This window comes from Eubalaena glacialis, chromosome 14 (assembly GCF_028564815.1).
Source record: "Eubalaena glacialis isolate mEubGla1 chromosome 14, mEubGla1.1.hap2.+ XY, whole genome shotgun sequence".
NCBI lineage: Eukaryota > Metazoa > Chordata > Mammalia > Artiodactyla > Balaenidae > Eubalaena > Eubalaena glacialis.
This window is the reverse complement of record NC_083729.1, coordinates 15,587,353-15,611,434: the sequence shown is the minus strand read 5'-3', so window position 1 is coordinate 15,611,434 and position 24,082 is coordinate 15,587,353. Positions and strand designations below refer to the sequence as shown.

The following is a 24,082-nucleotide window of genomic DNA, read 5'->3' as shown; positions in this document are numbered from 1 at the left end:
GAAGAGCAATGATAGTCAAGGTTTAGCTAACAGCGGGGTTCTTTATTTTGTACAGGCTTTAGGGCAAGGGAGTGGAATTCAAGCCGTGTGTTCCTTAGAATACCACCAAAATCACAGAAGGAAACTGTAGAAACCACTTTGAGATTGGAAATAAAAGCTTTGGAGAAATGCTATACTTGAGACTGGATGTTTCACTTTGAGAGCAAGGGATTATTCCATGTTACGGAAACTCACCAGACTAAGAACATCTAAGAAAAATTTCTCCTCATAATTTTGAAAATGGAAACTTGTTATAAACCAAGCCTCTACAAATATACAATTCCTTAAATAATTGGGCTCTGTCCTGGAAGGGGAAGGAGGCTTATGGCAGCTATGCACGGGCTGGTCAGGACTCTTGCTTCACTTTAGCAGTGAGATAGGATGCTAACAGACCAAGCTGCTACGATAGGGCAAACCAGGAAGCAAAGTGGATGTCACCATAGTTTGCCACCTGCAGGACACTCTTAGTTGACACAACAAGCTGAAGCCCAGGGGAGTGGAACAGACCTTTGACCGGGTGTCATGGACCTTGGCAAAGAACGTTTAAGAGAATCTCTACTGAGTGACCAGAATCTAGGTCATCCAGCAAGAAATCAGCTTAGTGCTGACTGAGCTCTTTCCCTCTCCCACCATGGTTTCCTCAGGCTACAGAAAAGTGGCTTCAAACTATACCCAGTACTCAAACTAATGCTTTGAAGGGAAGACACATTGGTCCCAGATGAGTGAGAACACTATCAGAGATTTCACTGGCAGTTGCTCAAAGCAAAAAGAAAGCATGCCAGGTCTGCCCAGGGTGACCTTGAGTAGCAAGAAAATAAAAGGGGCCTTTCCATTAGGCAAACGTACTACAAGGGGGGAGGGGGTGGGGTGGGAGGAGAAGGAATACATCACATAAAAGACAGCAAACCCACTATGAGAGAAACCATAATCAAAGAACAAAAGCACTCCTCACAAAAACTTGTACACAAATGTTCACAGCAGTGTATACATAAAAGCCACAAGGTAGAAACAATCCAAATGTCTATCAATTGAATGGATAAACAAAATGTGGCATATCTGTGCAATGGAATATTATTTGGCCATAAAAAGGAATGAAGTATTGATGCATGCTACCCCATAGATGAACCTTGAAACATTAAGTGAAAGAAGACAGTCACCAAAAACCCACATCTAATATGATTCCATTTATATAAAATGTCCAGAATAGGCAAATTATCTACACAGAAAAAAAGTGAGTTAGTTGTTGCTTAGGACTAGGAGGTATCAGGGACAATAGAGTGATAGCCTAAGGTATGTTTTCTTTTTAAAGTGATGAAAATATTCTAAAATTGACTGTGCTGATGGTTGCACATATCTGTGGATACGCTAAAACACACTGAATTGTACACGTTAAACAGGCAAACGGCATGGCCTGTAAATCTGTTTTAAACATAAAAGCCAGCAAAGTTGTCTAAAAAGAGACTCATTTAAACAAAAAATAAGATGCAGAAAAAATTCACAATGAAGGCATGGAAAAGGAATTTAAAAAGAAAGGAAAGAAAAGAAACAGCCACATTTTCTGCAAATGTTTATGCTATAATATATTTTAATAACATGACTTCAAAAAAATTAGTTCCAGGAACTTCTCTGGCAGTCTGGTAGTTAAGATTCCCAGCTTCTGCTGCAGGGGGTGCGGGTTCGATCCCTGGTCAGGGAACTAAGATCCCACAAGCTGTGCAGCGCAGCCAAAAAAAATTCTTTTTAATAGTATCTTTACATTAGCTTTACAATAGTAGTTGCACAAAATGTTTCAAATAAGAATAATCATTGTCCCTGAAGTAGAGAATCCATCAAAGGTCAGAGAAAAAATATTCAGAGCTAGTACAGGAATCATGAATTATAACTTATTTTGGATTTGTAACAAGAAATGAATATATAAATGTACAAACAAAAATTTCCCTGAAATGATAAAAGAAAACCACTTAATTTCCAAATATCAAGGTTATATTTTAATACCAGGCAAATCTGTTAGAGACTGACAGTGAGACGTATTGTGGTTAAGACACTGAAGTTCAAAAGTAGAGAAAAAATTCTTAAAGTAGGTTAAAATCAAATCAGCCTCGGGTTTTCCATAAGACTTTTCCCTAAAAGCAATGTTCACAAAGTCCTGAGGGGAAAAACAGCAAGACCCAAGAATAGTTGTTGCTTGAGTTTAATTAAAACAGAAAGGCATTTTCAAGCATGAAATAACTTAGGGAATATGAAGCTATCATGAAAGGTTGCAAATGGACACAAATACTTTGAAGCTTCTGTCATCAAAAGATAAAGTCTGTGTCTTCCTCTGTCAAATCCATGCTGGCCTTATGATTTGCTTTGGCCAGTGACTTGTAATGGATGGGACACTGTATGAGGTCCGAACCTAGGCCTCAGGGGACATTGCATCTTCCAGTCTCCCTCTCTGCCACCACGTGAACAGGTCTGAGCAAGCTTGCTGGAGGGGCTGCAAAGGGCCTTGGCTGACCACCCGACCGGAGCCAAGGCTCCCTACCAAGCCACCAGCTGACTGCAGTTGCATAGGTGAACCCAGGAGAGACCAGCTGAAACTCCCAGTTGAATGCAGCCCAGCTGACTAACCCACAGAATTGGGATCTAGGAAACGACTGTTGGGGGTGGTTTGCAACCCAAGTAGAGGCTGATACATGACGAAATGCATATAACCAAATCAAAATGAAGACAGAAATGAAGAAGCAATGAACAATAAATACATTTAACTGGAGAGGGTGTGGAGAAAAGGGAACCCACCTACACTGTTGCTGGGAATGTAAACTGGGGCAGCCACTATGGAGAAGAGTATGGAGGTTCCTCAAAAAACTAAAAATAGAGTTACCATATGATCCAGCAATCCCACTCCTGGGCATATATCTGGAGAAAACTCTAATTTGAAAAGATATATGCACCGCAATGTTCATAGCAGCACTGTTTACAATAGTCAGGACATGGAAGCAACCTAAATGTCCATCAACAGAGGAATGGATAAAGAAGATGTGGTACATATATATAATGGAATATTATTCAACATAAAAAAGAATAAAATAATGCCATTTGCAGCAACATGGATAGACCTAGAGATTATCATACTAAGTGAAGTAAGTCAGACAGAGAAAGACAAATATCATATGATATCACTTATATGTGGAATCTAGAAAAAGATACAAATGAACTTATTTACAAAACAGAAATAGACTCACAGACATAGAAAACAAACTTAAAGGTTACCAAAGGGGAAACAAAGATGGGGGGGGAGGGATAAATTAGGAGTTTGGGATTAGCAGATATGTGCTACTATATATAAAATAGATAAACAACAAGATCCTACTGTATAGCACAGGGAACTATATTCAGTATCTTTAAATATACTATAATGGAAAAGAATCTGAAAAGAATGTATATATATATATATGTATAACTGAATCTGCTGTACACCAGAAATAACATAATACTGTAAATTAACTATACTTCAATTAAAAAAAAAAACATTTAAATACTGAAATTAAGACAAATCAATATGGAAATGATGGATTAAAATAGAATGTAAGTGTTATAAACCCTGACAAAGTGAAAAATAATATGAGCAAAAAATTAGGAAGTACAGGAAGGAGATAGAAGGAAGTGAAAGTGTGCAGATCTATCTTTCATAGCAGGGAACTCAGTACTGACCAATATTGAAGCATGTAGTTTGAAAAAGTTACTCTGTCCTATTAGTGATTTTTATAATTGTGTTTAACCTTTGAGAAACCCTTTACAAGTCAATTTCTCTTGCAGTGAAGAAACATGCATCTGAGTATTTCCTTCATTTACTTCTTTTGTTAAATTCAAGTAAGACTAAATTCAACGCTGTACTTTAAAAACAGCCTGTGCGAATTGAGCCTATTACTGTTACACTCTATCTATGTAGCTCTCTATCCATCCTTCTATCTGTATTTATCTATTTAATAATGGTGTTCACCAACTGTGGATATTTGTAGTATTTCTGTGATATTAAAATTGGGATGATATGAGCTTTTATTTCTTGAAGCTTTTATAAAAGGTTTAAATTATTTTCATAAAAATGACAAAGTTATAAAAGGAGTTTACAAGAAGTTTCTTGAGCAGTCCCAGTGGAAAGGGGGCATTTGCATAGGGAATACTGAAATGTATTATGCTGTAAGATGTGATCTGTCTAAGCTCGTGGTTCTCAATGACTACACAATATAACCACTAAGGAGCTTTTTAAAAACATCAGTGTCCAGACTTCCACCCACGCCCATTAAATAAAAATCTCTGGGATGGGGCCTGGAAATTGATATCTTTAAAATGTTGCCCGGGTGATCCTGATATGCAACTCTGGTTGAGAACCACTTGTCTCAACAGGCCGTATAAGACACATTCCTAAGATGCAATGCGTGTTGCTGGAAGTTCTAGGGCACTCATTCCATCCTATGCCTCCTCTGTCCCATGGGAATATCCACTGGACCTGTTTGTTACTCAAGAAGGGGAGAATGAATACTCTGGGTAGGCTACTTGGCCACAGTCTAGGTTCCCTTGTAGTCATAAGATGCCTGACAGCAGGAACTGAGGCAACATACTTTCTTGCTGTCTTTTTCACATCCAGAAGGAGAGAGAGACTGGATCCCGCTCCCCCCTCCCAGATGCTCTGAGTTGGCATCTTCATGTCTCACTCGCTCAAAATGGATAACCCACCCATTCCAGAAACAGTTCCTATTAAGTGAGATTGAATTATTGTGATTGGATCACCAATGCTTCTTAAACTTTATTGTGTAGAGAAACTGCCTGGGAATCTTGTTAAAATGCAGATTTTGATTCATTAAGTCTGGAGTGGGGCCGAGATTCTGCATTTCTAATGAGCTCCCAGGTGATTAAAGTGGCTGTCAGGCGTCAATGTCAATGACATTTACAATGTCCACCTTAAATATCAAGCACACCTGATATTTATAGTAGCTGAGGCACGTGTTCTTTCCTCGCAGGTAAATCTACAAGAGAAGCCAATTATAATCAGAAGGTGCTTAATGAGCAAGGCCAGATTGCAAAGCATACGTGAAGGCACAGAGGCAAGAAACTGCTCACCATGCACAGGGAACCAGGAGCTGTAGATAGGCAGTCAAATCACTAAAGGGCTGGGCTTTGGTCTGTGTTCTGCAGAGCACAAAACCTATAAGAGATTTACCATGGAAAAAAGTCTTATACAGTCAAATTTGTCTGGGAAATGTTGCATACCATGTCCCTCACTTGGATATTTGCAAAGCATATTTTGATTTTAAGGGTGCTAAGCAGTCTGGTAGTAAAGAAGCCTTTTGTTAAACAGCGATAATACCTCATAGACAGGACGGGCTATATAATTTGTGGAGCCCAGTACAAAATGAAAACGAGGGCCCTCTCTTTTCCAAAAACTAAGACTTTCTAGATGGCAACAACAAAGCATTAAACCAATTGCGGAACGCTTCTTTCTAAAGCTTGAGGCTTTGTGGGACTGCACAGGTCACATGCTAGTGAAGCGCCCTGCTTATGAGTATATTAAATGGGACAAGGAAAAAGCTATAGTGCTTGCATACTATAAGCACTAAATAAATAATAACTATGGTATACGCATGGCTTTTAGTTAGAACTCTTGGTTGTGACAGAAACTCTCTTTATCTAGCTGAAGCAAAAAAGCAGATTTTATTATCTGAATCGAGGCATTTGTTTCAGAACCCAAGAGGCCACCAACAAGGTCCAGGAACAAAAGGGAAGAGAAATGTCAGAACTCTCCTCTTCTCTCTCAACTCCACTCGTCTCCATGGGTTTCCTATCCACACGGTGGGACCAATCAGCCCAGAGATCCCAGGTTTAAGAGACTTCTTAGGGAGAGATTAGGGTCTCTTAGTCCCAGTTCCGAATTCTCGAGAAAGCAGGCAAAATATTTACATCCCAGTGTCTCCCATGCTTACTTGATTATAGGACATTTTTTACAGGGACATCTATTAGCATTGAACATAACACACTTGGGAAATGCAGTGTGGGTAACAGAAACCAAGAAGCTGAAGGCGAAGATGAGTGCCAGGAATCAGATTTTCATGTTAGATGGCAGTGACCAGAACTCACTGGAGGTAGTGAGACTGAACACAGGAAGGCTACTAAGAGCCTGCTACAGAAATCCAGACCTGGGAAGCAGCCGCGAGCGAACAACCTGAGTTTCCTTTGTGTTTACCGGGCCAAGCAAGGGGGGGGGGGGGGGCGGCAATCTGCTGAGCCGGCTCCACCGGCCCATGCAGCAACGACTAGGAGAATGACAGTCCACTTAAAGGGTTCACTCTTCCACCCAAGTTGGGTCTCCACCGTCTTGCTTCGGGGAGAGGGTAAGGGTGAAACCTAAAGGCCTGGACTACTGTCAGGCTCTTGTGGGTGCCAGCACCACGAAAGCGAAGTGCGAGGAGTACCCCGCCGTCGGGGGCGCTGACACCCGCACAGGCAGCTGGGGGAGAACAATGAGCTACGGGGCAGGAAGCCGAGGGTAAGGGAGTTCGGAAGACTAGGCCCCACGCGGAAAAACAGAGACGTAAGCCGACTTCGGAAACACCACGCCTACGCCGCCAAAGCCCGGCGCGCGCTCCCGAGCCCGGCGCGCACTCCCGCCTGGCGCCCCAGCCGAGCCCAGAACCAGCAGCTAGCCCACAAGGTAAGGGCGGGGGAGCACACGCGGGAGGGAAGGCCGAAACGCGCGAGCGCAGAGAGCGTGCGCACGCGCAGAGCTCCCGCCGGCCGGCGCCCGGAGCGCGGGAGAAGCGTCGGAAGCCACTGAGAGGAGCGGCACGTCGGTGAGCGCTCCCCCTCCCTTATCTCCCGGAGTGCCTTGCGCGCGCCCGGTGGCCGGGGGGGAGGGGAGGGGAGGGGAGGCGGCGGTGGCAGCCATGTTGTTGTGAGTCTCTGTGTCTCACCCTCGGTACTTCGGTGGTTCGGAGGAGGAGGGGGAGGAGAAGGAGGAGGTGGGGTGGGGGGGAGGGAGGTAGGTGGAGAAAGAAGATATTGCCACCACCGAAGGCGGAGGAGGGGAGGACGGCCAAGAGCGACGCCGCCGTGTGCCCAACGGTCGGTGTCCCCGGCTGAGGCAGCGCGGCCGCAGCAGCCCCGTAAGTCAGTCGCGCTTGCACCCTCTCCCCGTGCTCTGGCGCCGCGGGGCTGGCTCCCCGGGCTGTGTGTGGCGGCCTCGGCGGGGGCCGCCTGCCGGAGGGAGGGTGGACGGGGCCTGCGGGCTGCCCGGAACGGCTGCGGCCTTGGGCCCGCTCGCACAATGCAGGGGGAGGGGTGCCGGAAGGGGGTGTGGGCCCGGCGGGGGGTGCTCTCGGCTTTCCCGCTTCCTTTCCTCCCCACGCCTCAGCCTCGCGGCGCTGGGTGGCCCACCCGGCTCTTCCTTGGTTTCGGCGCGCTCGGGGTTAGAGACCGAGCTGTCCGCCCGCTCGCCCAGCCCTTGGGCTGGGAATGGGGGGAGAGGCCGGGTGGATCCCGAGAAGCGTGCGAGTTGGAAGTGGGCGAAGAGGAAGGCGTGGGTTTATGAAAACAAGTGTGGGAATTCTCGAGGGCCCGAGTGTGTGCAGGAAAAGCTTCCGGTAGACAGGTGTGGGTTTGAAAGAAAAGGCGACTTGGGTTCGGTGTGTTAGGAATGTTGTGTTTTTGTTATCGGAACAGATTTCGATACTTGGGGAAATGTGTAAATTAAAACCAAAGAAGAGATTAGGGGCTTCAAACATTTTAGCAGTCGTTTTGTATCTGAACTGGGCCAAATTTGGGGAAGATAGATTGTTAAAAGTTGTATGCCCAAACACGCGTGTAAAAGTTAATGTTACTTTTGAGAACATAGCTAGGGAAAACCGATTTTTCTTAGCTTTACATTGTAACACATATTTAAACATTTGGGTAGGATGGGAATTGCGGACGTATTAGGTGTAATAAGACAATCATGTTAAAATCTGGACTTTAGTACTTTGTGAGATTTTAACTTAAGAAAACTGGCGACAGATTTTTTGGGGTGAAGGTTTTTGAGGAAAGCTTTATTAGAAAAAGGCTTTTAAATGCTTGAGAGAAATGTAATAGTTGTAAAGGTATCGTATACCAAGAAAATTTTAATAAAGGGTGTTACCTAAGGATTTTAAAAGCTTGTTTACTGCTTGGATTCGTGTTTAATAGGTGACTCTTCACCATGTGACCTGGAGCATTGGAGGATGATTTAAGGATTTCTGGCTAGGAATCCGGTTAAAAACACAAAGATAAATAGTTTTAATTGGCTACGTTTCTATTCTTAGTTTTTTAATATCCTGCTTTTAAAAAATGATTTGCTTTATCTGCACAGTCCTAAATAGTTGTTGGCATTTCCCTTATTTCAAGAATGTCTTTAGAAGTCCAATTTTTGGTGAAATTGAGTTATTTTAGAATTGTCTTTCGGTGTCCTTGGGGGCGGTTTTTGTATGAAGTAAGCCGTATTTTTTTTAAAAATTAAAGTTATATTTCAGAATCCTGGTTCTTAAGCTTTTTTTTTTTTAACATCTTTATTGGAGTATAATTGCTTTACAATGTTGTGTTACTTTCTGCTGTGTAACAAAGTGAATCAGCTATATGTATACATATATCCCCATATCTCCTCCCTCTTGTGTCTCCCTCCCACCCTCCCTATCCCAGCCCTCTAGGTGGTCACAGAGCACCGAGCTGATCTCCCTGTGCTATGCGGCTGCTTCCCACTAGCTAGCTATTTCACATTTGGTAGTGTATATATGTCCATGCCACTCTCTCACTTCTAAAGTTCAGTTTTTTGTAAAGTTCATTTTTGTTATTTGCACAGGTCTCTTATCTTCGAGTTAGATTTGCGATTAACAAGCTTAAACATCTTCAAACAATTTAAATTGTTTAATTTTAACACATGGTTTTCTTAATTTGAGTCTAAAGTTCTTTGATGTTTTGATATTAGTAAGATTTCAGCTTTTTTAAAAGTAAGTTAATTACTGCCGTATTAAAGTTGGTCTTACAAGGTTGTCACTTTAAATAGGCCAATTTTTCTTAGGCATTACAGGTATATAAACCAAATAATGCTGTCTTAACACAGATACAAATATGAGGATTTTGTTTCTCTTAAACCTTCCATACTTGTCTATAAACGTTTCTGGTGTTGAAAGATAATTTATTTTCTTGTGCAGGTACTTATCCTATTTAACAGAAGTAATTATCAGAGATTTGGGCCAGGTGTGACATCCAAAACCAATCTTCTCAGTGACCAGATGGTCCCCTTTTTATAGATACTGATAGGATCTTCATAATTTTAAGTGGAGGTTGGTTCTGTCTCCTGGACTCAAGTTCTTTGTAGTTTCTAATTTAACAACCTTTGAATTCGTTGGGTTTCTAAGATAGGAAAATATTCTGTATTTTCTCATGTTTTTAAGACTTGTGGATACATATTTTAAACATCTGAATGTTTGTACCTCATATGGCTTCGTCTAGCTTGCATTCACAGTTTAAGGCCATTTTTACTGACAGGTGTGATTAAGATAATAATTGTACTTATAATAGTGTAAATTGGTTTGTGACATATTAGATAGATTTTTTGCTGTTCTTAAGAAAGCGTAAAAATAGTCTGACTTGCTCCTATTGTCCCACCTTCTCACTCTTCCCTTTGATGAGTTTGTAAGAAGGAACTGATCAAGTACGGCTCAGCCCCTTTCCTCTTTCTCTTTCGGAGCCTGTCCCCTGCAGAAAGCACTTTGCTTTTTCTGGAGGCCACCAGGGATAGACTCTGTCCCTTTTTGGAGGAGGACCATGGTTGTCCGGTGCTACCTGTGACTGGGTTAGGATAATTATGGGGTGTGGTGTTAGGAAGCCCTGTTCGTCTAGGTTTAGATTATGCTTTCCAGTGTAGCTTTTCAGTAATAAAGGAGCTATTTGGATTACCATCAGCCTAACTCCTAATGTCTCTCACTCCTGAATTCTGATGTGGTGGGAAAAAGGTTTCTTCAAACCCTATCATTTAGAAGCTAACGTTTATATAGTGATTTTTATATTTAGCGATATAGATAGAAGACTTTTTTTAAAAGTTGCTTTTGCAGTGGAAAAGTGAAATTACAGAGAAATATTATTTTCATGCTTTTCCAGTGAAACATTGTATAGAATTATTACATAGTAGGTGCATGGCATATGCTTTTTCTTCTCAGATTTTCATGTAGCAGTATGCTTGGAGACATAAGCTTAATAATATTTTTTCCCTAGTGACTTTTCCTTTCAGTAACTCAAAAGATCCAACTTACTTATAAATGAGAAATTAAAGCTTGCCTAATTGAACACAAGTGTCAGCTTCCAAAGGGTCTTTTTTTTTTTTGGCCATGCCACGAGGCTTGCGGGATCTTAGTTCCCCTACCAGGGATTGAATCCCGGCCCACGGCAGTGAAAGCGCTCAGTCCTAACCACTGGACCGCCAGGGAATTCCCACAGAGGGTCGTTTTAATTCTTATTTAAATTGCAGAAGGCTTTGTTTCTTTGACTTTTTAAATTTATTTTATCTTACTTATTTATTTTTGGCTGCCTTGGGTCTTCGTTGCTGCGCACAGGCTTTCCCTAGTTGCAGCGAGCGGGGGCTACTCTTCGTTGTGATGCGCATGCTTCTCATTGCAGTGGTTTCTCTTGTTGCGGAGCACGGGCTCTAGGCACGTAGTTGTGGCACACGGGCTTTAGAGCGCAGGCTCAGTAATTGTGGCGCAGGGCCTTAGTTGCTCCACGGCATGTGGGATCTTCCCAGACCAGGGATCGAACCCGTGTCCCCTGCATTGGCAGGCGGATTCTTAACCACTGCGCCACCACGGAAGTCCCTCATTGATTTTTCTGAAAATGAAAAGTTATATTTGGCCCTTGCCTGACTCATTTTTCTAAAGTGCATTAAAGAATTAAAAAGGGATAAGAACCAGCTATATAAAAAAAAAAAAAAATTCAAAAATTCAAAAAAAAAGTTAAAAGGGATGGTTATTCAAGCATGTTGGCAAAAAGATAGTTTCTTTAGTATATACCACCTCTGCAAATATAACTTCTGTAATCCCATCCATTTTCAGTTTACATATCACAGATTTTCACTTCTTATTCTCTTACTATTGTGGAGCGAGAAAAGATTTTAGAGTACTAGAAAACATCTAGATTGTGTACACCTTATATATATATTCCAGAATTTCACTGTAGCTACCAAATACAAAAAGGGGGAAGAAGTGTGAAGGGAGAAGGGGTAGTTAGGGTGTCAGAATACTTTGACTGCAAATGGGACAGAAAAAGAAGGCAGTCATTTTCACCTACCTACGGCAATATATATATTTGGACCATAAAAATCTCCAAAAATCTTCCTGGAAGGGATTTGGTGAAATTGACTATAAAGTGACATTACAAAACTACCTATGCGATACCTGCCTAGGAAAATAAAACCTGTAGCTGACCGCCAGGGTACATAAAAAATAGTATGGGGAGGGGGGTTAACTTTTTGTTTTTTCCTTTAGTCCCCCAGAAAAAAAGTGTGTAGAGAGACTAGTTTTAGAGAAATCTTTGTGGTTTCAGTTTTACTGGACATTTTATGTCAAGAGTAGCAAGTTCTAGATCTCAAGGTGGTAATCTCTGATTTTAGGCACTGTTTCTGAAAGAGATCAGCAGGAGATAGTCTTCACTAATGTATAAGATGGTCTTATTCATTCTGACATTAAAAAAAGGTAAATAAATGGGAGAGGCAGGCTGACTCTAAGTACAGGTCTTTGCTAAGCAGTCAAATGAGGCAAATTGTTGGTAGAGAAAAATATGGACTATGGTATGACTTTGTTACATACCAACAAAGAATTGTATACAGAAAGGAGCTACTTGTGTCTTCCATTTTGGTGACCAGTCATTTATTTAACATCTATGTAGTATTAGCACTTTTAGCATGATTTAATGCAAAACGTTATACTTTCTGTGGCAAAACCTGAGTTATTTGAAACCAATTTAACATAAACAGAATTAAGATTTGAAGTTTAGAGAAGATGATAGCTCCAGGTTTTGCCTACAGATGTTTTCTTGGACCACCTTGCAGTTGAAATGTAATTGATTGCTTTTCATCCAAAGGTGCCTTCATTTAATCTCTAAATTATTTGGCTCCTACACTAGCAAAAATAGGAGTATTCAAGGATTTTGCCAAAGATAAATTGTTGCTAATTTTTATGGTAAGTCTGGTTGAGAAGATACTCATGGAGTATTACTTGACTTTCAGTCCATTTGTTACTCTGGATATTCTAAGTTGTATCATTTCATCAAGCTAGACTACCAGAAACTTGCATTCATTTTTTGAGGTTTGCAGGCCTATCATGTGCCAGATTGTCCTTAGATGTTGGTGGTACAGTGATCCCTGTTCTTATAGTTTTACTGTAACTATAAGCTGATGTTTACAGTGGAGAGGAAGATGATTAAACTCATGTTTACACAGTGCAGTACACTAAGTGCCACTGGAGGTGGTGTTGCAAAAGTGCTCTGGACTCAGGTAGACACTGCAGGGGGTCAGGAAAAGCTTTCTGGAAGAGGTAAAGTTGACTATAAAAAGACTTAGAAAAGTTAATTTAGTCAAGAGATGGGTGAAGTGGCATTTAGCCAGAGGGATTAGTATGTGTAGTGACCCAGATAGGGGAGAATGGCAGAGCTTAAAGTGGAGGTAAGGAGGAGAATTGAAAAGATTTGATTGGAGATACAGGTAGCAGCACACTAGATTAAAGGGCCTTTTTTTTTTTTTTAAATGTATTTATTTGGCTGCGTTGGGTCTTCATTGCTGTGTGCCGGCTTTCTCTAGTTGCGGCGAGCGGGGGCTACTCTTCATTGCAATGCGTGGGCTTCTCATTGTCGTGGCTTCTCTTGTTGAGCACGGGCTCTAGGCACGAGGACTTCAGTAGTTGTGGCACGTGGGCTCAGTAGTTGTGGCGCACGGGCTTAGTTGCTTCGCGGCATGTGGGATCTTCCCGGACCAGGGATCAAACCCGTGTCCCCTGCGTTGGCAGGTGGATTCTTAACCAGTGCGCCACCAGGGAAGTCCAGGGCCTTTTTTAATTTGAACAATTCTGAAGAAGACTTTGGAGATCCAAGATTATATCTTGGGAAGATTTAGACTGTATTTTCCAGGAACCTTAACATAATTACTGTGAATCGCTTTCCCTGCCTTGTGTTAGAGGAGTTAGACACATGACTTTCCTTCAGGGATTGACTTTAAAAGAATGAGATTCTGAAACCTTGCATCTGCGAAGAGAGTTGTTGAGCATATTTTCTATTACAACTCTCTGTTCTCTATAATACCCCATATGAGAGATTTCTTTTAAAGCTTAGTGTTAGAAATAAGGTTGTCTCCAAGGAATTGGATAATGAAAATTTTATGTAATGTTCTGTCACCCCCCCATCTTTGTGTCTTTCAGAAGTTAAAGTTTACTTACTGTTTTTGTTATTTAGTATTTGCTTACTTTCCTAAGATTAGTTTTTGTTTTATTGTGTACATTTCCTATGAGTTACTTGGTGTGCCTTCTTCCAAAAATTTTTATTTAAATGAATATAGAGTAAATTTCATTTAGATTATACTCAAGACTGTTTCTACCACGGACACTTTTTATGGCACATAACTTAGTACTCCTTGAAACTGACATAGATTTGGTTTCTCTTTTCAGACACTGCAGTCTGGATGTTTGGTTTTTTGTTGTTTTCTAAGCAACAACTTAGAATTTTTTTTTTTTTTTTTAACTTTTATATCTTTAGGAAATTGGTTTGGTCATATCACTTTAAAGTCATTGGGAAACAGATCACCAATTCAAGGCTTGTTCTTGAATATTTGAGGAACTTTTTAAAAAATCACAATTCATATTCATCACCTAAAAGATTTCCTCATATTTGTTTAATTCAAAGATTTGTACCGCTAATATTTTTCTTAGACTATTCATGATAGGCATAATAAACTAAACATTTAAAAAACTTTTAACCGTCATAGGTTATGACTTTTCCTAGACAAAAGTTCAAGAAAGTTGAACTAGATAACTCACTCGTTCATTTTTTTCTTGGAAATGACTAGAAATAGCTGCTTCTCAAAATAATTAAGTTTTGTGTTAACATGCTTATAGAAAGTTCCAATAATACTGGGTTAAAGTTAAGCAGATTTATTTATTTATGCATGCATGCATGTCGCACTGTGCTGCTTGTAGGATGTTAGTTCCTCAACCAGGGATGGAACCCAGGCCCTCAGCAGTGTAAGCGCAGAGTCATAACCACTGGACTGCCAGGAAATTCCCAGTTAAACAGTTTTAATTGTGGGACTTCTCAGAGCCTTTACTATGCTGTTATCACAGAGAATGAATTCCAGAATGACCATGTACTCAGCTTGCAAAAGAACAAGTGGGTGCTGGGGAGCAGCATATCTTAAATGTATTGGATGAGGAACCTCTTATTTTAAAGAACACTGCGTTGGTGATTAAGGAACACACTTTGGAAAATTTTTGTCTGAAGAAAAAATCTTTTAAAAACTGCACTAAAGTCTGCTGCTTAAAGTGGTTTTTGTTTTTTCCAGTTGTCTCGGACCATGAACTCAAATGATTTCCTTTAATTCTCTGTTACAACCTAATTAACATTTCTTAAGTTATTTCTCCTTGGTGCCATACTGATTCTGTTGATACTGTGTAACAATTGAAAATTACTAGGTAGCCATTCGAGACAAGTCTTCGGTTGTTGGGCATTCAGCCTAGTACTAAAATGAACTGAAAATAGCACAAGATTGCTTGTACTCTATTGACTGTGATGAAGCTTCTAAACTATAATGTGTTTAAACTGTATTAATATAGGACCTTTTTTAAAAAAACTTTATTTTGCTAACGTCAACGAGCCTTATAACACAGAAATATAAAAAGATAAAGCCAACAGTACCCCCTCTCCTACCAAAGTTAGGTGTTTATTTTTTTCATACTCCACACAAACATATACATTGCTCCTCTTTTGTTAAACAAAACTGGGATCAGGTTACACACCTTAGGCAACTTGGTGTTTTTATTTAATATCATGGATATTTTATTGTATTAGTACATATAACTTTAATAACTTTTAATACTTAGTGTATGGTTTTTTATTTTGCTAACCCATTTTTGTCGAGTTCAGGTTGTTCATTTTCTGTTTTTGAACCACTGCAAGCAGTGCTGCAGCAAATACCATTATTCAGTTCATTCTTTTATGTTATTGCTGTTGTTTATGTAAGTTAAATTACCAGAAGAGAAATTACTGTGTCAAAGGATTATATATTGAGTCTTAAACAGAAAAAAATATGTTCACTCATTATGGTGAGTCAGTATTCTAGAAAGGACTTACATTGCAATTTCACATATTATCTAATTTAGTCTTCACAATAACCTTATGAGGAAGCGTTGTTATTCTCATTTGTAAATGGGGAAACAGAACCAGAGAGTTCAAGTGGTCTGAGTTTCATTCAGCTAGTTAGAGGCAAACATGGTACCATATTCTAAATCTTTTGGTTCTGGTTTCTGTTTCTGTTACACCATGATGAATGACACAAAATTTTCTAGTTGGAAAACCGTTAGGGTGCTTGTGAATATATCCCTTAGCTGTAGGTGGTATGGTGTATGTAAAGCTTTCAATCCTATCTGCACAGGGAAGCATTGCCTGGAGAGCTTAAAAATACTAATAAAAATCTGTGCCTTTCTCCCTGCCCAGACTAATTCAAATAAGTCTTAGATAAGTGGGATCTGAGTGTTAGTAGTTTTCAAACCTTCTGTCTAGATTCTAATGCACTGTGAGGATTTGAGAACCAGTGACCTTAAAATTGAGGTGCTAATATCCCTGAGGAGTACATGAAGAGTTTCCAAAATGTTAGCACATTTAGTTTCCTGAGGATCAATTTACAGATCCTCACTATGTGTACTGAGAAAGGCACATCTTTGATACATCCCAGATTTTAATGTGGTGTATTTTACCCCAGATAATTAAACCTTCAGGGCACCAGACTTGGAGTTAGCTTCCTGTAGTGATTAATCTTATGTATTCACATTGCTGTTAGGAATGAAATATAGCCTAGAACTGGAGTATTTTGGCTTCCATTGGGATTTTCTGAATTCAGGTCAGTGATAGTCTTGAGTGGTAGGGAGTAATGGTAAATTGTTTTTAAACCAGTTCACCTCTTCTTTCCTAACTTTTTGTCAAAGAATACTTACAAAGCAAAGGACAATACTAGAAATACGTAAATCATGTTTATTATAGCATACTGTCAAATATTTTGTGTTTAAATGTATGATTTGGTTGGCTCCATTTTTTTTTTTTAAACACTTTGCAGGAATATATCAAAGAGTAGGGTAGAACTAACTTAGATTTAAAAAACTAAGTGCTGACCACAAGTGTAATTCCTTTAAATCAGGTGATGATAGAATATTTAGATCTACAAATTGGATTTTGATTTTTTTAAAACTCAAAGTCTCATGAAGGTGTGGCTAGAGATAGTTACTATAGTAGGTATTGGGTATACGTGTAAATTCCTTTATATCATCTTAAAAACCCTTAGAAGTTTACAGATAAGGGGCGGGATTGAACCTGGGCCCATGGCAGTGAAAGCACTGAGTCCTAACCACTGGACCGCCAGGGAATTCCAGAGAATATTTTTAAGTGATGCTTAATTTATTGAAAAGATGTTTTTCTCTTATGTTTGTTTATAAGTCATGATACCTCTCTTATGTATAACTGTATGTATATTTGAGTTCTACCGTATAAGACTTGATTTCCAAGTTAACTTGTTTAGTGATTTTTAACATGTTTATATTTTAAATATTTTTAAAATATAAGTAACAAATGGGAAATATTCAGACTGTACAGAACTATAAAATGTAAAATAAAAATCATGCATACCCTTCTCCTGATGTGACCACTGTTAATGGTTGTGTCACTCTTTCTGATTGTTTCCTGTTTTTACAAAAGTGGAATGATAGAAACACTGTTTTCACCTTGCCTTTTCACTTAGTATCCTAGAATTTTTTCCATGTATGCATAAATACATCCATTTCATGCTTTTTAACGGGTGTATAGTTGATAATATTATCATTTTCCCTCTCTCCCTATTACAGTATTTAGTATCCTTCTTTTGGTCTCCTCTCTCATGACTATTAACATTTCACAGAACACTGGCATAACCAGAAAGTGCAAAATTGTGGTACATGTGTTTTCTATCATAATTCTGATTGAGAGAAGTTTTAAAGTCTAATGGATAAGATGATATTTATATATTTAAAAATACAAATTAAATGCCATGAGAATTGAGAAAAAGATGACTTGGGGGAGGTTTTAATGGAGAAAGTGGCATTTGAGCCAAACTTTAAGGGATTTGTAGGATTTGCACATGAAGAGATAAATGGCAAAGAGCTGTCCAGGGGACTGGAATAGTTTAGCAAAAGGAAGGTTGGGGAACAGAGTGATGGTTTATGCTTGGTTGCTATGGAAAAGAGCATGGAGCTTTTGAAGTCTTGAGGGTGTTGAATCCTCTGCCATTTTAGTAGCTTTGTCTATTAGGGTAGGGAAATTGACCACAATTTCCTTATTTGTAAAGTAGGAATACAATACCTACTTTGCTGGATTGTAATGAGAATTAAATATAATGTGCCTAGTATCATCTCTGGCATAAAATCAAGTGCTCAGTACATTCTCTTGTTCTCTTTGAGGGATGGTGTCTGATAGAAATTAGTCCAAAGAGGTTTATGCTCATTTGGAAATCAGTTTTTTTGTTTTTTTTAAATTTCATATACTACTTGTCAAAAATATGGTTGAAATAATAAGTGATGTAAGGTTTAAACAACAGCTTGGACCCTAAGTCAGTTAACTTTCTGGAGAGTAACCCCCTTTACAAGCTGCAGTTTATAAATGTTTTGTTTAAAAGTGTGTGTGTGTGTGTGTGTGTGTGTGGTGGGGGGTTGTCCAAATTGTACCTATCCTTCAGGGCCCAGCTTAAATACCACCTGCTTCACATGGCTGCTTGTCATATTGTTATTTTGTTAAACTTATTATGGAAATTTTCAAGCACAAGTAGAATAGTACAATACACCCTTGGAGATCTATCATCCATATTCAACATTGTGTGAAATCTTTATACCCATGTTTTACTTTTTTGAAGTATTTCAGAGCAAATCCCAGACAGTAGCCAGTTTAAGCATAAATTCTCTTACTGATGAGAACTTATTAAAAAATGCAATCTTCTTGCTATTATCACAGCTAACAAAATTCCTTAATATCATCTAATACCCATTCTATATCTAGATTTCCCTGATCTTCTCAAAAGTTTTTTTATAGTTGGTTTGTTAGAATCAGGATTCAAGCAAGGTTTATACAATATATTTGACTTTTAAGTCTTTTAGTGTATATAATAATCCTCCCTCTCCTCCTCTTTTAAAATTTCATTGATAGTGAAATGAGGTGAATTTTTTATTTTTTCCGTATTCTAGATTGGGCGATTGCTTCCTTGTGTTATCTATTGACTTTGCTCTCTCTCTCTCTCATATTTCTGATAAATCAGTATTTAGATCTAGCAGCTTTATTATTAGATTGATGTTTACTGGGGGGTTTTTTTAGGCAGTAATTCTTCATTGGTGATACTGTTTTGTATTACATTATGTCATGAGGCATATAATGTCTGCTTGTTCCACTTTTAGGGTGATGGCATATTAAATTACATATAAGAACATTAATTTAGAAATACTGCTTTTGGGGGACTCACTTCATAATATATCTTGGACATTTCACATGTATCTTGGACTCATTAGAGCCACTTTGCGTTATCTAATAATTATCTTCATTTCCATCTAAGTTATTTGACCTACTTCTCTCAGGTGATATGTAAAAGCATGAAAAACTAGCATTGATTGAGGTTGTTTTAGTGTGTAGATCTTCTCTAAACAGTATTTTGTTTTTCAAAGGAAAAAAAAGAATTTCCATAAGCAGTATTTTATTTCTTAAACTAAACCAATTGAGAGAATGCCTTGTAATATAAGAGACTTTGTAAGGACTCAAATATATGGTGATTCGCCTTTGAGAGAATTCTAAGGAAAAAAAAATACCTTGCCTTATATTTGCATTACGTAAGTATGTGTTTACCCTATTTAGTCTCCTTGAGAAATATGATATCTGAGATTGATCCTCAGAGAGCTAAAGTATTCTTGCACATAAATATTTGGTAAGCTTTTATTTAATGTCTAATGCCGGTGCTGAAACAATCTTAATTTCTAATCTTAGTTAGAAGATTTGAGCTAGGGTCTCTGAAGATTTCTAGTTTCTGGGAGTCTGTATATTGATAACACATTTTTTTTGCCAAGTTTTATTCAAAATGTAAAATTTGACTTTTCCTTAATATAGTCAAGTCAGTTATACAGTACTGTTCTTAATGCTGGTAAAACAAGTATGTAATTCCCCCATGAAGTACATGGACAAATGAGTAGCAAATATCAAAAAAATATTTATGGCTCCTGGGTTAGCTACCACCTGAGTGACTTGTCCAACACCACTAGAAAAGTGTGTGATTCAATTTGTACCCCCAGATAAATAACAGATTACTAGGTGTTGATGGTGGTTCCTAGAGATTTTTAATATTAAGTCTGTGAAGGCTAATGGTCTACCAGAAATACTTAAACCTGGATTTACGTTTACCTTTGTCATATGGATAAGAAAAGGCATTGCTAAACAAATGAATTTTGTTGGAAAATTTGCGTGATTTACTATGCTGAAGAGACTAAGGTATTCTTAAGGACTTTAGTACCTGTTTTCAATGGATACCACTAATGCTCAATGATTATGTTCACTAAAAACAGTCCAAGGAGTATGACTACTAAGAATATTTTATAAGCAGCTTAAGTTACTCTTTGTGTGTATTGACTTATGTGAATCAAGTAAGTTTTCATGTAATTTTTTAAAAAATATTTATTTATTTATTAGGGTCCGCCAGGTCTTTGTTGCTGCATGTGGGATCTTTTAGTTGGGGCATGCAGGCTTCTTAGTTGCAGCATGCAGACTCTTCAGTTGTGGCACGCTTGAGGGATCTAGTTCCCGGACCGGGGATTGAACCCGGGCCCCCTGCATTGGGAGCACGGAGTCTTACCCAGTGGACCACCCACGGGACTACCCAGGGAAGTCCCAGTTTTCATGTAATTTTGTTGTTTTTGTAATGGATGCATGAGGTAGCAACAGCCTCCAGGTATTAGAGGACCAGTTTGGAGAAGTAGTGCCAATGAGAAGTTGCACTCATTTTATGTTTGGTAAATGTTTTCAGTTGTACAAAAAGTCTGAGGAAAAGTCTTTTTTATGTCTCTATTAAAATGAGTATTGGGCTTCCCTGGTGGCGCAGCAGTTGAGAATCTGCCTGCCAATGCAGGGGACACGGGTTCGAGCCCTGGTCTGGGAAGATCCCACATGCCGCGGAGCGACTAGGCCCGTGAGCCACAACTACTGAGCCTGCGTGTCTGGAGCTTGTGCTTCGCAACAAGAGAGGCCGCGACAGTGAGAGGCCCGCACACGGCGATGAAGAGTGGCCCCCGCTCGCCGCAACTAGAGAAAGCCCTCGCACAGAAACGAAGACCCAACACAGCCAAAAATAAAAATATAAATAAATAAAATGAGCATTGTGTATTAATATATATGAAGGCATTTATAAACAGTCACTATCCAGATATTAGATGATTTCATGATCTGAGTTTACATTTCATAAAATATAGAATGATTTTTTTTCATTCAGTATATATTGAGCATTTTGGTGGCTAAGACACAGTTCCTAGCCCCTTTAACTCCAGAGTTTAATTACTACTATGGCTTTAAAATAGAACTAATTATAATACTATGAAAATGTAATTGGTGTTATATGCTGGTGCTTTAATACCATTTATTGTAGCTTTAAACGGTTTTTGCCCCCCAACCTATTTTTTATGGTAGGCATATGGTAAGGAATTGGATCAGATGTTACCTGAGAAAATAATGCATATTCTTGGTTCATTACACCAACTATTTGTAAACCTTTTGGTTTATGCATTAGTTAATATGAAAACCCACAAAACTTAACCAAGTTGTTATTTGAAGTACTCTATCTGTTTTTCTCACATAATTAGTAATAATGTTGTCTACAGAAAAATTAGCTAATACTGTTAAATTTTAGAACTTAATAAGACACCCTTCTTTTGCTAGGAAACATAACCTCAAAAACTGTTAACTCTTTAATTTAAATTTACCTCAAGATTACACGTGGTCTTGTCCATAGAAAAGTTTCTATTATGTATTTTCTATGTTAGCAAATTCTAATTGTTTAAGGAAATAATATTGGAAAACTTCATGGGTTAATAATGCAGACCAGGGCTTCCCTGGTGGCTTAGTGGTTGAGAACCTGCCTATTGATGGAGGCGACATGGGTTTGAGCCCTGGTCTGGGAAGATCCCACATGCCGCGGAGCAACTAGGTCCGTGAGCCACAACTACTGAGCCTGCGTGTCTGGAGCTTGTGCTTCGCAACAAGAGAGGCCGCGACAGTGAGAGGCCCGCGCACGGCAATGAAGAGTGGCCCCTGCTCGCCGCAGCTAGAGAAAGCCCTCGCACAGAAACGAAGACCCAACACAGCCAAAAATAAATAAATAAATAAGGAAGCTTCTAAAAAAACAAACTTAGATTGCAAGGATCTTCTTTAAAAAAAATAATAATAATAATGCAGACCAAAAAAAAAAAAAACAATGAAGACAGACTTTACACCCCCAAGCAGTATAGTGTGTACTATATAATTCTGGGATACATTTTCTTCAAGGGAACTAGTCAGTTCAGTTTTATATAACTGATAGCTAGATACTCCATTGCTTGTTGAAAGAAGAGATTGTTCCCTTTCTCCCTTAGGTCTAACCACGCAGGGGAGAGTTGTTAAATTATGTCCAGATTCTTTTCCCTTGCCATCAGGTGACACCAGCGCAGAAATTTTAAGAGTCCTTAGTGGCATATGTGTGACCCCCACCCCTGCAGTCTCATTATGGTTAATATGAAGGTCATTGCAGAAGAATCGAAAGTGTTTATTTGTATCTCATTGTTTTGCCCACTTTCTCCTCCATTTGCGTTCTCATAGTTGAAATAAATGATAACACCTTAAACTGAAAAGCTGAGCTTGAGTCTTGCTTTGTGAGTTTTGTTTTGTCTTGTTTTTAAAGTCTTTCCCCCATAACCCACCCTGTTCATTGAAAGAAAATAATAATCTCCATTTAAATGTAATCTGAAATTCCCGTTCATTATTAAAATAAAAAATGTACATGGTGAGAGTATAAATGAAAAGGTTGAAAGCAAAGCCCTGATGCTTAACTTTGGGTCTGCTCGAGTTTGAGAGTGAATTATCTGCATTTGATTTTTTGTGGAACAGTCGAGAGTAAATGCACTAGAGCAGAGGTCAGCAAACTTTGGCCTACAGGCCACATCTGGCCCACCACCTGTTTTTGTTTGAACTGCTCTCTAGAATTGACTTTTAGAATTTTTAATGGTTGGGGGAAAAAATCAAAAGAAAAATAATATTTTGTGACACATGAAAAACATGGAATTCAGACTTCACTGTTCATAAATAAAGTTTTATCAGGACACATTCGTGCTCATTCATTTTCTTATTGTCTATGGCTGCTTTTGTGCTACAGATGCATAGTTGAGAAGTTGAGGGACCATATGGCCTGTAAAGCCTAAAATGTATACTGTCCGGCTCTTTACAGAAAAAGTTTGTTGACCCCTGCACTAGGGCATGATTCACCACAAAAGTATGTGGATCCATATAGCTAAGAGACCTCTCGCATTTATCCAGAGTTTCTTTAACTTACTACCTTATCTATTTGGACCACGGATGAAGATGTAGAAGTAACCAAAGAAGGGGCTTTGGTAAAGCTCTGATGCTTTTACTCTTGAGAAGATTTAAGTCTACTCCTTTTTTACTAATAAAAATCTCCTTTCTCTCATTCATAGATTATACAGATTTATTGTAATAAAATAAAAATTGTGATATTTTTAATATTTTTAATAGCTACACGATACTTTATAGATGTGTTATATCACTTAAGTATTGTGAGACAGTTATGCAGCTTATAATTTCAGGATCTGCAAGCAATACTGCTACAAACATCTTTCTACATAAAACTTTTTTGTATTTAGGTTTTCTTTTTAGGATTGATTTTCAAAGTTGGGGAGACTGGCTCAGGATATACGAACCTGTATATATGATGCCAAATTGCTTTCCTAAGAAAGGATTGTAACTTTAGAATGTGTTTTTTTGTTTGTTGGAGGTAGTTTCCTTCTTAGAGCTTGTTTACTCTTACAAGTCTACCACACTCATCTGAGGCTACAGATTACTACAAATTAAAAGCAACCTAATTAGAAAGGTCAGAAGGGATACTGTATGTTCAAGTCAAGTGATATTTAACCTGACAACAAGGCAGGAGGCTGAAATACTAACAGAAGCATACAAGAAACACAAAACATTGAGCACCCCAAGAGTCTAAGGAAGTATCAGTTCTTTCTCAAGTAGTATGTAATGATGGTCTTAATAATAACTAGTTATTTGTTGAACACTTTTTATTAATTGCTCACAAAACACTTTTGGATACATTATCTAGTTTGATCTTCACAGCAGATAAGTAAGATTTAGTGGTTAGACAACGGGCATAAGTTAAAACTTCAACTCTTATATTCTGAATCAAAATCACATACTATTTGTACTCTACCACATTATCTTAAATATAAAATTTGTCCATTATTTCTTCAGGATTGCAGAATAATGAATCCATTTTAGAACTATTTCCATCCTAAATAATAAGAATCTTATGTTTTTGGCCCTAGTGGAATAATTATCTTAATAAGGACAGTCCTCAGAGGATACAGATAAATAAGATGTCACATGGGAGATTTTTTTTAATGACTGCAATCGGTGTGATCTTTGTATGTTGAGCCCAGATTTCAGGGCTTAATATCATTTAGTGTATGTTCATAAATTGAGTTATGAA

At 38.7% G+C, this 24,082-nt stretch overlaps 1 protein-coding gene across 6 annotated transcripts in view; it reads left to right on the top strand.

Annotated features, from left to right (window-relative positions):
* The first annotated feature begins 6,711 nt into the window (after positions 1 to 6,711).
* The window catches only part of PUM2 (pumilio RNA binding family member 2), a 97,748-nt gene continuing 80,377 nt past the window's right edge, over positions 6,712 to 24,082 (top strand). For 4 of the 6 annotated variants that reach the window (XM_061210465.1, XM_061210464.1, XM_061210463.1 and 1 more), the window contains exon 1: positions 7,053 to 7,181. The gene's annotated coding sequence lies outside the window, so the exon portion shown is untranslated. Of the gene's footprint in view, positions 6,731 to 6,806; positions 6,870 to 7,052; positions 7,182 to 24,082 lie in introns of those variants that run through there. The other 2 variants (XM_061210462.1, XM_061210461.1) reach the window with 2 other exon arrangements.